Raw genomic sequence first — 12291 nt, forward strand, 5'->3', positions numbered from 1 at the left:
ACACACAATGTGTCCATCTAAATGCAGGACTGGACCTCCTCTCATAGGGGTGTCCGCCCAGAAGGCTACTGCTGTTTACTGTGGGTTTTTGCCAAGATAACCTTTGGCACTCTTCAAAGACTTCTTGTAACAAGACAGTATCTATAATGCAACATGCTTTCAAGGATTGAAATACAACCCCAACAGAATATAAAGATAACTCTTTTTATAAATAAATGCAACACTATTTCCTGCACTTTGAGAGAAACAAAACTTCAAACACTCTTCAAGTGTATTTGCAAAGTGATCATCTCCTGGGGTGCCCCTGTAGTTTTCCTTCCCCACTGTAAAATTTTAGAAATTGTGAAACACACACATACACACACAACACACATAAATGAAACACACATATGCCACAAAAGGGTGTTCTGGTTAGGAATGCACCGCATATGTTACAACAGTATCCTAAGACTATTGTAGAGTTAAAAATGTCACATCATCCATGGTGTGATAGCTATTGTAATAGTTAAGCACAGCTTGTTACTTTTGTCTTTATGGTGATGCTGGTGTAAAACTTACTGCACATGGCCAATTATGAAAAAGTACATCACATACCATCCATTTGGTGTATATTATTTGAGGCTGAGTATAAATGAATATGTTATCACTTCATAAATCATGCTATACTGTGCTTATCATTATTTTAGGATTATATTCATTCCAGTTACTAAAATTTTTACAATAAAATAATGTGCCTTGTTATACATACAACAAACCCATCTATTGTTTAATGGACCTCTTGACTGTTTTCTTGCTCCTTGTGCTAGGACTGGCCTTGAGTTGCTAAGTTCATCCCGGCCCAGGAGCCATAGAGCGTACCATGTATCTACCTACTTGGTGTCTGGGTGCGTAATTGGTTTATCTCAGTATACTCTGGGATTTCATCATGATAAAATCACATAATACTACATTTCCCAGAATATGTTGCTAAGTGACAACGATTGTTAATTTAAAAAGCCATGAAAGCTTGCGTTCCATTCCGAGCTGGGACTGCTGTGCTCTCCGGGGCCCCCAGGTCCTCCGCTCCGAGTGTCGGACCCGCTTTCGTCAGGGTTCCGGGCCCGGCTCCCGGGGGACTGAGCCTCCTCACTAGCACTCCATAGAGAACTTCCAAAAGGTGGAGAAGATTGGAGAGGACACGTACGGAGTGGTGTACAAAGCCAAAAACAAGTTGATGGGAGAAGTTGTGGCGCTTAAGAAAATCCGGCTCGACACTGAAGGTGTACCCAGTACTGCCATCTGAGAGATCTCTCTCCTTAAGGAACTTAATCATCCTAATATCGTCAAGCTGCTGGATGTCATCCACATAGAAAATAAGCTGTATCTGGTTTTTGAATTTCTGTACCAGGACCTCAAGAAATTTATGGATGGCTCTGCTCTCACCGGGATACCTCTTCCCCTCATTAAGAGCTATCTGTTCCAGCTGCTCCAGGGCCTGGCATTCTGCCATTCTCATCGTGTCCTGCACCGAGACCTTAAGCCCCAGAAGCTGCTTATCAATGAAGAGGGATCCATCAAACTGTCCGACTTTGGACTAGCAAGAACCTTTGGAGTCCCTGTCCGAACTTACACTCATGAGGTGGTGACCCTGTGGTACCAAGCACCTGAAGTTCTTCTGGGCTGTAAGTACTACTCCACAGTCATGGACATCTGGAGCCTGGGCTGCATCTTTGCTGAAATAGTGACCCGCCAGGCCCTAGTCCCTGGAGATTCTGAGATTGACCAACTCTTCCGGATCTTTCGGACTCTGAGGACCCCCGATGAGGTGGTTTGGCCAGGAGTTACTTCTATGCCTGACTATAAGCCAAGTTTCCCCAAGTGGGCTCGGCAAGATTTTAGCAAAGTTGTGCCTCCCCTGGATGAAGATGGACGGAGCGTATTATCGCAAATGCTGCACTATGACCCCAACAAGCGGATTTCAGCCAAAGCAGCCCTGGCTCACCCTTTCTTCCAGGATGTGACTAAGCCAGTGCCCCACCTTCGACTCTGATGTCCTTCCCAAAGCCCTCTTCACCTGTGGTCTGACCTGACCCTGGACCTTTTGGACACAGGTCAGCCTTCTGCTGTTTTCTGGCTATCTTAGCACTCGCCTTTTCTCTTGGCCAGCCAGTTCTGGAGATTCAGAGGTGCAGGGAAGGATTAGGTGAAAAGGGGGAAAGTTTTGGCATTAGATGCACTTAACCCAGCTTCCACCAGCTTCTATCCCTCTTCTCAGTCATTACTAAGGATTGACATTCAAAGTAAAACCAACAGTTCTCCCCTGTGTCAGGTTTTGCCATCCCAACCTTAAAAGACTATGTTATAATTACCATGTTGAGGGGAACAACCCCAGACTCCTGCTGCCACTGTTTTGTGAACTAATGAGCAGAAGCCTAAGTTGGGACAGTTCAGAACCAAGCAAGAGCGGTCCATTTTAATGAATTAGATTAAAAATAGACCTAAACCGTTTGTACCTTAGTTTTAGCGTTTGGCCTCACCTAGCAATCAAGCCCAGTTGGAGAAGCAGAAGAAATGATTGCCTCCAGTGCCCTGTCTACCTTCCCCAGGCAAGAAGAGCCAGGAGGGCACAGGGCTTGCACTTCACTCTGGTCTGTCTGTCCAGGGTGGTTCACAGGGCAAGGTGAAAGACACTTGAATTTCTCTTTTTAGCAATTTTACTGTTTTCTGGTGCTGATGGCTGAACCCAGGACCTTGCTTGCCCTCACTAAGCAAATGTACCACCAGTGAACCAGATTCCTAGCCCTCCTTTTGGAAGTTCAGTTCTTCAGTTGTTGGAGGGCCTTATTACCATCCTCCTCTGAGAGTCACCCCTCACTCCGTAGGAGTGGAAGCAAGACGGGTGGAGTCATTTTGAGAATGCTGATTTTTTTTAAGGCTTTGACCTGGTTAGGTCATTGGGGGAAATTTTCTATAAAAGAGTGAACAATTATATTTATATTTCAAGTTAGAGTAGTTTGGATATTTTAGTGGTTTTTTTTGTTTGTTTGTTTCTTTTTTCTTTTGTCTTTTGTCAGTGTGGATTGATTTGTTGCCATGTGCACTTTGGGATTTTGTAATTGTTTAAAGAAAATATTTCTTTTATGACTTTCTTCTCCCACCCCTTGTCCTCCAGTGTTCTGTTAATATTATTTGTAATTTAGTTTGTAATTCATTAAAAGAAAATATTTTAAAACAAAAAAAGCCATGAAAGTTAAAACAACAAGAAGGTATGGTTTGAATGTCCCCTCTAGAACTTATATCTAAGTTCATATTGTCATTATGATTTATTAAAAGGTAGGACTTGTAGGAAATCATCAAAAGATGGAGACATAGAGCACTTGCCTAGCGTGTAAAGGGTCCCATTTCAATTCCCACACGAAGACAAAGGAGGCAATTACTTCAAGGAGGGCTCTGCCCTCATAGATGGGTTGTTGCTATTTTCAGAAAAGTGATCTGGTTAATGAAGTTTCTGACAAGAAGGGTAAACTAAGGTCTGTTTTTTCTTTCTCTGGAGTGCCCATACTTGCCTGTCTACTGTGCTATAATGCAACAAGGAATATCTTAACTAAATGCTGAGGCTATAGTCTTGAACTTCCCAGCATTTAGAATTAAGGGCCAAATAAACTTCTGTTGTTTCAAGCCTCTAAAATGAAGCAGAAAAGACAACAACTGAAAGGAAAATGGGATTATGCCAAAGAAGTGAAAAACCTATAATTACTAGATTATCTAGAAGGATAGACCCAATAGAATGAATACATAGACACAGACACACAGACACACACAGATACACACACACACACACACACACACACACACACACACATACTCGTCCATACAATATAAGATTTATAAGACTGGCTTACAGAATAGAGGCTAAGTAGGCCAGCAATTGTCTTCTGCACACTAGAAATGGGTAAGAACATTGGAACACCAAAGAAGCTGGGTTCCAGTATCAGCAAAAGATGGCAGCCCAGCAGCAGCAGCAACAATTCCAATAGTGTAGATTTGCTCATCAGAAAGAAATGAAACTGAGCAAGAAAGCAGTATTTCTTTATCTAGAGACTGCTTTATGTCTGGGCCATCTCAGAAAGATGCTGGCCACACAATAGGAGAGTCTTCTGACCTCAGTAAAGCCTTTTTTGAATGTCCTCACAGACCTACCCAGAAATTTGGCTCTATAGGTTGTCTTACTTAGGATTTTATTGTGGTGAAGGAACACCATGACCATGACAACTCTTATTTAAAAAAATTAATTGGGGCTGGCTTATAGTTTCAGAAGTTTAGTTCATTATCATTATGATAGGAAGCAGGCAGCATCCAAGCAGACACAGTGATAGAGAAGGAGCTGAGAGTTCTGCATCTTGATCCATAGGCAGCAGAAGAGGACTCTGAGCCACATTGGCTGTAAAGCCTGCTACCATGGTGACACACTGCCTCCAATAAGGCCACACCTCCTAACAATGCCTATTGGCTAAGCATTCGAACACACAAGTCTATTGGGGCCATTCCTAGTCAAACTGCCACATTGATTCCAGATTCAATTGAGTTGATAACTGAGTTTAATCATCACACCTGTGGAGACATGGATTGCTCAAAAATGTGAAGTGGCTTGCCACATCCTTCTATCCCTAAGTGGCAACAGTGGGATTGGGGATGTCTAGACAACAAATTGGGACACTGGCAATAAGATGATCTTCCTTTCCATCTCTCTAGAGGCCTAGATGGTACCTACCTAAGCTGTTTTAGTCAGATCAGCAGAACTGAATTTGGTATCTGAGTAGAGGAGGCAGGACAAAATTTTAGAGGAGGTGAGCAAAAGGAGGAGTAGACACTTTTCTTCCAACCAGAAAATAGTGTGTCTTACTATTCCAGAGGATAAATCATCCTTCTAGATGCCTGAGACAATCAACTTCCCGAGGATAAGGTTTTCTTTTGGTCAATTGTTTTTCCAGTCTTCAGTCCTGATCCCTATCGTTCAGGGATATGAGACAGCAGGAACATATGGAAGAACAAAACCTGTCACCTCTTCATGGCCAACTACCAAAAAAAGACAATAAAAGTGTGTCTGGTATCTTATAATCCCCCTCTGGAACACAACCTGGACAACTTAAAAGAAATAACACTAAGCTTGGCGTTTTAAAGGTTCCATATCCTCCTAAGAGTGCCATTGTGACCAACCATTTAACTCATAGACTTTGAGAAATCATTTAAGATCCAAACTAGCATCAGATTAAATCCTGTCTTGTTTCTTACAATTTAGACATTTTAAAATGTCCAAGCTGGTTAATCCATAGTCTGGGTTTATCTGTTGTTCTTCCCCTGATAAGAGTGATTAAGAACTATAGCCAGCATACCAAAGAAATGAGCATTTGTCTCAGAGAAATGGCCTGTCAAATAAGCTGCTACTTCAAGCTGTAAAATGCTGAGTCACCTCACATGCCTTCAGGAAAGCAAGGGCTGTCTCTGTGTGGGCTATGTGTTCAGTTGCTTGTACACCCAGTGTAGAATGCAAGTCCCCTGGGCCAGGTGTTGTCACAGTCACCTCACTATATTTTTCACCATAACCTCATGACAGAACAGCATTAATTTTTCTGAAGAAACCAAAAGAGTATACTTGAAAATTTCCATTATGTTTAGCAATAAAAATTAAAAAAAAACCTTAATTTTAAACTATAACACACTCTTTGAAGAATTCTGAGTTTTGAGAATTCTGAGCTTCCATCAAAAGGAAAGCTGTCCGTTCCTTATCAATTAAATAGATACAGTGAGGCAAGCATACACCCTTCCCTTGGTGACATCCATCTGAACTGTTCAGCCTATCTCCACCATGTTAAACCTTTTGTTCATGGAGCAGATCTCTTCCCTCACCTCAGGGCCTTTGCACCTGCCAATGAATCTCTCTGAATTTTCCTGTTTTTTTGTTTTGTTTGTTTTGTTTTTGTTTGTTTGTTTGGTTGGTTGGTTTTGGCTTGATCCATGGTTACTTCCTGTCACTGGGCCTTAACTCCCACATCACTTCCTTTAAGATGCTTTCCGTGGTTACATCCCTAAAATAACCTCCATCCCATTCAGTTACAACCTTTCTTATTTTCTTCTGTTAGAGCTTCCTTCTGAGTTTATCCTGTTGTGTGTGCTTGTAATTTTGTCATGTGTCTTCACTATACAATAGCTAGAAAGGAACAAGAATCTTTTTGCATTGTTACATGCAAAACCTTCAAGCCTAGAAGGCTTTCTGGCATTAATTATATAACTCTATAATTATGTGTTGGCATGAACAACGATGAATTTCAGGCAACAACTAACCAGCGCTCCCCCAAAGTCAATTTATCTGATCTTGGAGCAAATGCTAATACTCTTTGTCATACAAATTTACCTCTAAAAGTTTTAGCTAATTTCTGGTAAAATTCTAGAAACCAAAGAAATAAAATAGAAGTAAAGGTCGAAATAAAAAATAATAAATACATAAAAAAGAAGGATTTCCCCCAAAATATTATGATTTGAGAATACTGTTAACCTACTGGATCTTAGGACAGATGTAAATAAACTGTAAATGTTGAACTTTAAGAAGTATATAATCTTTAGGACTTGAAATCCCACTCCATAAGACAATACTGTAAACTAGATAAAAAAATTCCTGGGTGACTACCTTGGAGGTGCTAGAGGAGACCCTATTACTGTTATTGGGTCCTGCTGGATCCAACACAACTCAAACAGCAAGTCAATGCAGAAAGAACGTTGTAATTAAGCTGATCAATCAGGAATGCAGAACACACTCAGGAGCTGAGCTGTGACCCCTAGTCAGAATGCTATAGAGCTTTTAAGCACAAAACCACCAAAGCCACAATCATCTGTGCCAAGTTTCAGTCACATTTCCTACCCAGTCAAGATTCAGGGGTGGGGACTTTCCTAGGAACATTTCTTAGTGGCACACTCATCCTGTTCTCATTGGTTGGTTTGCTCAACTGTGATAGGATGACTTGCCTAGCATTCATATGTCAACTTGCCAACCAGGACATTATTTATCCAGGGAGGTTTTGGGAACTTAAATTTTGTTTAACCCCTATTCAAAATGGAAGTTTTATTCTAAATTGCTTCAGTTTGGTTCTGTCTTAGTTAGAGTTTTCATTGCTGTGAAGAGACATCATAATCAAGACAACTCTTATAAAAGAAAACATTTAATTGGGGCTGGCTTACAGATCAAAGGTTACGTCTATTACCATCATGGTAGGAAGCATGGCAGCGTGCAGGCAGACATGGTGCTGGAGGAGCCAAGAATTCTACTTCTTCATCAAAAAGAAGCTAGAAGCAGACTGGCTCTTCTGCCCTGAGTGGAACTTAAGCATAGGATCTCAAGGCTCATCCCAACAGTGACACATTCACTTCCTGATAGTGTCATTCCCTGTGGACCAAGTATTCAAACACATGAGTATATGAGGGCCAAACTTATTCAAACAACTGTAGCTTCCTTTTTACACTACTATGATTCTGCTCAGTGAATACAATATTAAATTTCCCCATAAATTCTTATCTTTATTACCTATGAATTAGCGCATTTCTCAACTGTCATCAGAGAACTTCTTTTTGCAGTAGATGATGATCAATACAGAGACCCATGACTAGTCAATGTGCAGAGAATTAAGAGACTGAGGAGTGTTCATCACTGAACGGGACATGTATATTATATCCCTTCTGCTCAAGTCTCAGGGATCTCAGGGAAAAGGGGTTGGGAAGATTTTAAGAGCCAGAAGGAGTGGGTGTTTGCCTAAGAAAACAGTATTTACCAGACATGACAAGGTTGCTGTGCACATGAACTCACAGTGACCTTAGCTACTACACAAGACCAATGCAAGCCAACGCCCAGCATGGATGGGGGAAGGGCTCATGAAGTCCATCCCTTGCTCAGCAACTATTGGCAACTGATGGCTGCTAGGGAAGGGAGAGTCAGGTATTTCAGGGACTTAACCACTGAGAGTCTGTCCATACTCCAATAGGTCCTACAAACCTACTGGCAGCTCTAAGTGAATTTGGTGAGTTTTTAAAAAGAGTACATGAAGTTGAAAGGGAAAACTGGTAGGAGGGATGGAGGAGGAACTGAAGTAGGTGAAAGGAAGGTATATTTGATTATATGGCTGATGGAATATTAGTCAGTCAAAACAAGGTAAAGTCCTATAATTTATTGAGTCATGGATATAATGAGGACATTATATTAAGTAATTAACCCAGAAGTTAAAACTTTGGTGTCAGAGAGGTAAAGAGTAGAAAAGAGTTCAGCAGCTCTTAGAAAGGATAGCAGCAGAGTAGAGGCGGGTACCGAAATGCTATTGGGGAGTTAAGGATCCGGTGTCCTCTAGCACACCACCGTGCCATAATCCTCAAAAATAGATACGTATTTCAAAATAACTGAGTAAAGATTTGAAGATTCTCATCACATGGAAATGATAACTCTTGAGGACACAGAACTGCTAGTTACTTGAGCCTCATGATTACATAATGTACTTACTATTGAATTATCCTCAAAGTGTACCCCACAGTAAATACAAATATGATATGCCAACAAAATAAAGAAAGTTAAGTAAAAATATATCCATGCTTTAATAGATGATGCCACTTTGTCCTGGTCTCACATACTATGGTCTGTCTCCTCTTAGACTCAAACACTGTCTTTCTTCTCCTATCTACAAATGTGGGCATTCTCCAATCTGGGTGTATATAGGTAGCTTTTTTCTGCATATGACTTGTATCTCAGAGTTCTTATATACTTCTATAGTCTTGAACACCACTTCTTATTGGCCTTGAGAAACCCCAATGTCATCATCTGCATAATGGAGTGGCAATGGAACCTACTGTATAGCACTTGTCACTACAAGAAATAACTTTTCAAAACTGTAGATTAAAAGGAAGCTGAAAAACCATAAAGGCCTTAAAGAATGTTAAAGAGATTTTTCAAAAAGCACTTGGAGGTGCACAGGTGGGTGATAAAACTCTGAAGTGTTTGTTATGAAAATCAGAATGGACATTTTTATACTCACATTTTCTCAAATAGTTACTAGATGAAAGCACCCACGTGTCCATGGACAGATAAATGGACAAGCAAAGTGTGAGAATGTGTTTCAGAGGACTATTATTCAGCCTTATTAAGGAAGTTCTGGCATATGTTACAACATGGATGAACCTTAGAGTCATTACTTTAAGTGAATAGGACAGCCACAAAAGGAGAAATGTGAATGATTCCATTTGTAATCGCTACCTAGAGACAGAAAGAGGAATGAACGCTGTCAGAGGCTGGCGGGAGGACTTTGAGCTTAGAACAATGCACTTCTGGAGATAGGCAGGCGTGATGATTGCTCAGAGTATGGATGTACGTAATCCAGTAAACTTTACAATCAACAGTTAATACTATACACATTTTATGACTATAATAAAACCAAAATAAGCCTGCACGGTGGCATGTGTTTATTCTCTCAGCTATGAGGGGTCTGAGGCAAGTAGACTGCATGAGCCCAGGCATTTGGAGAAAAACTGAGTAATATAGCAAAAAGCATCCTGTTCCATCCCCCTACCCCACCCCCCAAGTCAAAATAATAGTTTGGGAGAAAACTAGGGAAGTGGGAGGCCCAGAAAAGGAACATAAAGAATGTTCTAGAGTGGCTAATAAGGACATACCTCTTGCTAGTGTTTACAAGAGCCTTTTGTTTTATGCTAATTCATGATTCAGTTTTTTATACCTTTAAAGTAATAACTTTTAAAATTAAAGAAATAGAAAACACATAGAATTGTGCTTAGCACATAGAAAGCCCTCGCCGATAGTTACTGTTAGTACTATACTAACAATACTAATACAATGTTGCATAGTGACCTGCAACTACTCACCCATTTCCATCACCTCTGCCACCTGACATAATGCTCACTCGCTGAATGTGATGGTAATGATGAACCCAGAAAGGTTGTTGCTGAGACTCTAAGGGCTCCTGGTATAAAAAAGGCAAAAACACTAGGTTTGATTTATATGCCTGGAGCTAAATATGATCATTGCTGTACTGGGACAACACTTTCCTTTCTGGGAAGTAGGGGTGAGCCCAGGCCTGTACTAACAGAGGGCTCAGGTTCATCCTTAGACTATGCCCATTCCCACTACAGATACCCTGTGCAGATGACACTTGGTAATCCTATGAGATGTGCAACTGATTATCTGGTGGCTAGAATCATACTTGCTGTAGGCATTCAGGGTAAATGGACATAGTATTGAGATATAACTAGGTTTAGGAGGGCAAAGGGAAGACATAAAGGAAATTTTCTTTGAAAGGCCAAGAGGCAGAGGTTTGGACTACCTTTCATGACCCAGTTGAGACAGACCAGAGCCAGTGAGACTCACAAAGTGGAAAATGGCTTGGGCAGGATTCTGAAAGCCAGGTGCAAGATGTCCTTGGAGCCAGACAGAGACATGCACATTTGTGATGATGGGGAACAGAGCACAATTGTTGAGCAGAGGCAATGAAAGATTTATTCCTTCAGTCACAGCAAGGAGGATGGATAGAGGCTGCTGCAGCAAAACTGCCCTGGTCGCAGGAGACTGACTGACACTCTGAGGCTTAAGGGAGATTTGATTGAAGGGAGAATCCACAGGACTGCCCCGTGCCTGGCTGTGGGGAATGAGAGATAAAACAGCTTTAGCCTGAAGTAAGGAAGAGGGTGTGATGTCTTTTACAAAGATGGCAGTTCGCATTTCCCCCTGGGTTCCAGGTTGTCTCAACCCTGTCACTGAATCTTATTATTATAGTGCAGATAATTCCATTGTGGAGTGGGGGTAATTTTGCATTTTTAACAAGTTCTTATGTGGTGTTGAAGCTGCTGACCCCTGGATTCAAGCCTTTTGAATAAGGAGATTCTGAAATAGGGATTTCCAGCTTGCTCATTGATGAGAGTTTATTAAAAAATAAAGAAAGAAAACGACATAACCCTGGCAATATAAATCATATATATGCTCTGGGATGGGACATGGGCACTGGGATTTATTAAAACAATGTAGTTGCATACTAGCCTCAAATACTCAGTTCAGAGTTCCAAAGCAAGAAAATATATTTCAGTCTTCAAAAGTTTCTAAGGAAAAATGCCTTCCTCAAAATTTATTTTTTTTACAGCCTTACAAGATTTAGCCTTTCATAAACCTGTGTGTACCCAATTACTAACATCAAAAATCAAATTGTTTCTTAAGGTGCAAGGTAACTGAGCAAAACAACGCAGTAGATCCTTTATGCTACTGCAGTGAGGTCATTTTTTTTAATATGCATAGAGGGAAGTGTCTCGCAGCACTGTGAATCCTGTTGATTTATGAGGACGGATGCACTGTGCAGAAGCTGCTGACTTGCCTCAGCTCATCAAAGAAACTTCTCCAGAGTTATTTTGAAGACCTCCTGCTGTGTCTTCAGTTCCTATTTCTGTAAATCTTTCTTTAAATGGTGAGGGCTTCTGCTCTGCCTGCTACACATACCCCCTCCAGCACCACCCCCACCCAAGGTGCCTGGATTCAGCCTCCTGCTCCTTGTTAATCTTTGCCATGCTAGAAAAACACACAGGCAAATCCTGCACTGAGTAGCAATTAAAGTATTTTACTGCAGACTGCAAATTGTGGTTGTAAAAAGAGCCATTCCTCCCAGGCTTTTCCCCAGTGCCTGCAATTTATAGCCCCAGCCTTCATTCTATTGAGTATTAGAATCCACAATGCCTGGGCTAGGCAGAGAAATTTAGGAGGCAGTGTGTACACCTTTACCCTCTCACCAGCTTTTTCTAATCTGACTCCTGGGACGCTTGGCCAATTGACTCACACAGGTGTGGCCTTTATCTGTGCGTGGAAAGGGGTGTTTCTATCATGGAAAGAACCAGGAGTCAAGGGTCCTGTTTACTGTCTCCACTGTGGGTTGTGAGTTTCCTGGTTTAGGAACCCAGGTTTACATGTATCCTTCAAGGGGACCTTGTGATGGGGATTCAATGACAAATGTTTAGCAAGTAGCTCGTTGGGGAATAACATGACACAGCTAAACAGTATCGTACTGTTTGCCCATTTCCATGGTGTTAGTTCTCATACCATGGACCATTTCAAACTGTCAACCTGATGTTACCAGACCAGGAGCTAGGAAAGGTCACAGTCCCACATTACCATGAAGCATTTTGACCACATAACACAGCAAACAGCATCAATCTAAAGAAAGCTGTCAACATTAAAATAACCAGGAACCGATGTGCTTGGAGTATTTATTACATTTGTTTTTCAGATAA

At 41.2% G+C, this 12291-nt stretch overlaps 1 pseudogene; it reads left to right on the forward strand.

Annotated features, from left to right (window-relative positions):
* Positions 1–563: 563 nt before the first annotated feature.
* On the forward strand, positions 564–2744 carry LOC114610664 (annotated as a pseudogene).
* Positions 2745–12291: the final 9547 nt, after the last annotated feature.

This window comes from Grammomys surdaster, unplaced genomic scaffold (genome assembly GCF_004785775.1).
Source record: "Grammomys surdaster isolate TR1022 unplaced genomic scaffold, NIH_TR_1.0 129, whole genome shotgun sequence".
Lineage (NCBI taxonomy): Eukaryota > Metazoa > Chordata > Mammalia > Rodentia > Muridae > Grammomys > Grammomys surdaster.